A 5,301-nucleotide genomic window follows, 5' to 3' on the forward strand; every position below is an offset into this window, starting at 1 on the left:
TAAGTAGACTATAAAGGATTTATTTTGGAAATAAGATAATGATACAGTGAAAAGGTTCAAAAAGACAAAGTTTAATTTCACTTGAAACTGTTAAAACTCCAACAAATTTAATCAAGTATGGAGTAGTGGGGGGGGTGTTCAGGGGCTAGCTATGTCTGGCATGGGATATCTGAGGGAAAAAATCTACATACACTATGTTCTTATGTCTGTTAACTTTATTCCTCTAAGACAAAATTCTTTCAGTTCAGCTATAGCTCCACCAGGCATTCAAGGCAGGAATAACTCTAGACATACCAAGGTCTTTATCTGTCTACTTTATTTCTCTGGGATGAAATCCAATCTCCATAACTACAGTTCCATCCAGTTCCCTAGTTTATGGTCCTGTTAAGAACTAAACTCCTATGCTTTCAGCCTCATCTTCATCCTCTGTTTCCTTGTTCTCCATCTCTGCTGCTCTCTACTCAGGGCACTCAGAAAACTCTACCCGAGATCTGCTTAAGCTCTATGGAACCTCTGTCGTCCTCTCTTCTCTCTGGTATGCTGTTCTGTCACTGTCTACAGAAAATGCCTTTCTTTCTTTGGGCATTAAGTTCCCTGCCTCCTCAGGAATGTTGTTTTATCTCTCACCTTGATAAGTAAAAACATCTTTTGTTCTCAGTCAAAGTGCTCTAGAGAACCACTAGGCCTCCTTTAGGCCAGGGGATGGTCTGAGCTTCATTAGCACAAGAAACAAAGCTATGAGGCTCCTGCAAGATCACCTCCTAAACTCAGCAGGGCAGTTAGTAACTTAGTAGCTCAGCAGGTCTGGGGAGCTGAACTGATTACCAATTGGGTATGCAAGAATTTCATAGCAGAAGACAGCTGGAATATTCAAAGCTGGGTAACACCAAATATTCATAATAAATAGCTTTGCCTTTTGACAGACCCTTGGCTAGTCAAAGTTCAGCTTTAATACACAGCTGGATCTCTATGATATATTCTTGTGGACTGTAAGAATCAAGAATTTAAAATGATATTATAATTCCAATTAAAATAAAAATAGGACTATGGGTACAGCTGATATTCAGATATCCAACAATGTAAAAAAAAAATATTGAGGAAACGATTGTAAGGATTCTGTCCTTAATTACATCATCAGCCTGGGATGGCGGCCCAGCCTAAAAAGGGGGCGGGCCCTCTGTGTGTCTCCCTTTTCTCTTTCCACTCTCTTCCCTCCTTGCCCTGTCTCTCTCTCTCTCTCTCTCTCTCTCTCTCTCTCTCTCTCTCTCTCTCTCTCTCTCCCCCACACTCACAATAAAGCTCTAGAAAGGTAACCATGGCTCGTGATTCTTCTGCCAACCAGCGCACTCCTCCATTAGCATGGCAGCTATGAGCATGGGCCAGCTACCAGCGCCAGTGCAAATTTAACCAACAATGGTAAATGAAAAAATAGAAAACTCTTTGAGTACACAGGAGACTTCAGAATCAAATCAGAAATTTTAAAGTCTGAATGACTCTCATAATATCATTTAGAAACGATTATTTTATTTAGTTATTTGTTATTTGGGTCTTTAAAACAGGGTCTTGTGTACTCCAAGCTGACCTCAAATTTACTATGTAACTGAGGATGACCTTGAATTCCTAGTCTTCCTGCCTTTACCTACTTAGTTTTGTGATTACAGTGTATCCTACCACAATGCTTTTATACCATTTGGGGAACTGAACCTCATGCCTTGTGGGTGCCAGGCAAACATTCTACCACCTGACCTATAACAAATCTAGAGCCCCTGAATAAATTATTCTAATTATTTATATGCAAACATACACAGGATTGTCTTAATGGGTTTTTACAAGTGAGAAGTTTCAAAGAACTGGTCATTTTATTTTCCTGTAATTAAAAAATGTTACGCTAATAACTTGGGTCATAGGAATTTTGAAATTCTCTATAGGGGTCATCTGCCCTGCTGTTTGGTACAATCAGAAGCTAGGCATATTATAAGAATCAGGGGAATGTATTGTGAGGACATTAGGATGTCAATAATTACAGCCTCTTCACAACCACAGGGGTTCTGCTTGAAGTGATCAAAAGAGTGCTGTTTGACACAATTTGGTTGCACTTTTTCTGTTCTTATAAAAAAAAAGCTACTGGAGGGCTGGCCAGATGGCTCAGAGTTTAAGAGCACTGACTGCTTTCCAAGAGGTCCCAAGTTCAATTCCCAGCAACCGCATGGTGGCTAATGACCATCTATAATGAGATCTGGTGCCCTCTTCTGGTGTGCAGACATACATACAAACAGAACACTAAGAAAAAAAAAAAGCTATTGCATGACAAAAACATCAAAAGTTTTCCATGATTTCTTTTTTAAGTGTTCAGGACTTTTAACTGTATCAAAAGTCATGCAAATTAAGCTATGTAGGGTCTGGAGAGATACCTAAGCATTTAAGAGTGGGTTGTGCAAACAAAGGACTGGAGTCTGAATATCAGCATCCATGTAAAATCGAAGCATAGTCCTGTGCTCATCTGTAACCCCAGTGTTAGTTATTTAGTGGCGCTCTTACCCACCTTATTGACAAAGATTTACGTGATTGCTAAAACTTTACCTTTGTATGTAGAAGCTAAAAAGCATCAAATTCAAAAACGTAGATAGCTGAATGTTGGTTATCTGAAGTTGGGGACAATATCCAAAGGATGCTAGTAATGAGACTTAATACAAGTAGACAGAATGAATGCATTCCATAGGTCTGTTCAATACATCTGGGTTTTAGCATCATCACATCAGTTACTGAAAATATGTTTTTTAAAAATCCAGAGAGAGTACATGAAAAGTCCACAGGACAAGATGATATGTACGGAGATGTATTCATTAATTAGCTTCATTTGTACCAATGTAGATGCTCATAACAAGCTATGCTGCTGTATCCACACATTTGCACTTCAATATCCAAAAAGACAATGGAACTGTGTTTAAATTTGCTTTTTAAACCACATACAAAATTCAAACAGCAACATAATTTATTTCTGACAAGAAAAACTATGTTGATTAATTGAAAACTGTGCATAAAATACTTTCTAAAGAATGCTAGAGTATGCTGTGGTTTGAAAATGTATATGTAGAAATTTTACTTAATTTATGCAACAAAAGCCAAGAGATCGCTAAGCTTATGTTAGTACCTTAAAAATAACATGTGGCATAATGTATGTCCATATATATTATGAAAGAACACATGAAGAAATTTTAATGAAAATTTCCTATTTTTCAAAAGCAATGGTATTTTCTGATGCATGTTAAAATGTATTATTTAAATATGCTCCTTTTACTGTAACTAACGTATTGAGGATCTGTGCTTTCTATAGTACTGCCTAAAGTATAAGAGCAATTTTCCTTTTCCAAAATTTAAATGTTCATTAATATTAATACCCGTAGAATAAGCAGGTAAGAAAACATAGTAGTTACAATTAAATTATTTTGTATACTATAATAGTCAACAACAATGGTGAAAGTGCTACATAAAAGTGCAATGGCAAAACGTTTCATAAAGAAGAATAACCAGATTTAAAATGTTTGGCGTGTGAAAATGCTGTTTAACATATTTTTTTAAATGAAGAAAATGAACGTGTTCCCATTTCCAGTGAATAAGAGGGAGAAAGACTCCTCTTCTAAGTAGAATTTAAAAACCATGTTTGGATTTAAAACTTCTCTTTGTAAACAGACTTAAGAAAAGAAGTGGCTTGCAACAGCTAACACTATGAAGAGAAAATTAAAATGAAAGAGAAAATTAATATATTCATTCTTACATTATAGTGTATAATTGAGATGCATATAGATCCATGTATACACACATACATATATGCATACAGATTTAATTTAAAAAAAAGAAAAACACTGGTCAAACCTTCAATTTTCCTCTCATTTTAAGTTTAGTATTCTTTTATAACAATAGTCACTAACACAACAAAAACAGCATCAGTTAATGGCACTATTAACTCAAGAACCTAAAACAGCAACTACATTAATTATATTCATTATACTTAATTGAACATAATCATCAAACTTAACAATTCTTTGTACACTAATTAATAGAACAGCATGCATTCTGATATATATATATATATATATATATATATATATATATATATATATACACATATACATATAATTTTAAGATTACCCATTTTTAGTAGATCTTTTTGTCAACAACAACAAAAAAAACCTTGCATGAACCACAATTTAATATGTAAGAAGGGCATTAAGTTAGATTTAATAAATTAATTTTAACTAGCTTTAGTGTCATATTCTTTGAGTTGGTAACTTGAGAATATTGTAATAGGCTTCCTAAAGTGTTCACATTCCAGCTGCACTTTGAAAGGTTTTTGGTTTTTGTTTGTTTGTTTGTTTGTTTGTTTGGTTTCCATTTTTTGTTTTTCTTAGCATGACTTAAAAGTTACCATTTCCACAGTGATTCCACTGCCATCTGTCTGATATGCCAAACACATAAACAACATCATTCTTCAACACTCTAGCTACATGGCTTTATGTCAGAATTAAAAAAGTGTTTCCCTTCAGTTTTGTCTCTACAAGCAACAATCTCAGCTAACCATGCCCCACGCCTAAGATCTCTGTGCCAATATAACCACTCTTGGAAGGTAGATAGTGACTGCCAAGATCATTAAATATCCCTGACACAGTTGATTCCTTTCTTGTCATTTATCCAATGATTGGTAGTATCCCTTCTCAAGCTTTTCCCTCTCTTGATTTTCAGAGTGTCCCTCTTGCTGTTTTTTTTTCATGCAATATTTCTATAATATGGGATCAATGAAGTATCCATTGAAATAAGAATGGGTAAAGAAAGTGTGTGGGATATACACAGTGCAACATTATTCAGCAAGAAAAAGAATCAAATCCTATCATTGCCAACAATCTCAATGGCACAGGAGAATAATTTGTTGGGTGAAATAAACTAGAAACATAAAGATAAATGCTTTGTGTTCTCATTTTGCGGTGAAAGGTTAAAATGGTGATTCCATAAAAGATGAGAGTAAAAGAATAATCTCTGGAGGCCAGGAAGGGTAGGCCTGCATAACAGATGGCAAAATAAAGTTAGGTAGTATAACCAGGTCTAGTCTGATAGAGCACAGTATGGTAGTGCTATTTTATAATAATTTATAAATTTCAGGTCCCCAAACATAAACACAGGGTAAATTTTCAAGGCTATGTCGTCTGTAAGTTTGGTCATGTGGAGTACACACCTGAATCAGTACACATAGTATTCCTCAACTGTTGCCACATTTCTTTTATGGGACAGGGTCTGACATTGGCCTGG

Source organism: Onychomys torridus, chromosome 6 (genome assembly GCF_903995425.1).
Source record: "Onychomys torridus chromosome 6, mOncTor1.1, whole genome shotgun sequence".
Taxonomy (NCBI): domain Eukaryota; kingdom Metazoa; phylum Chordata; class Mammalia; order Rodentia; family Cricetidae; genus Onychomys; species Onychomys torridus.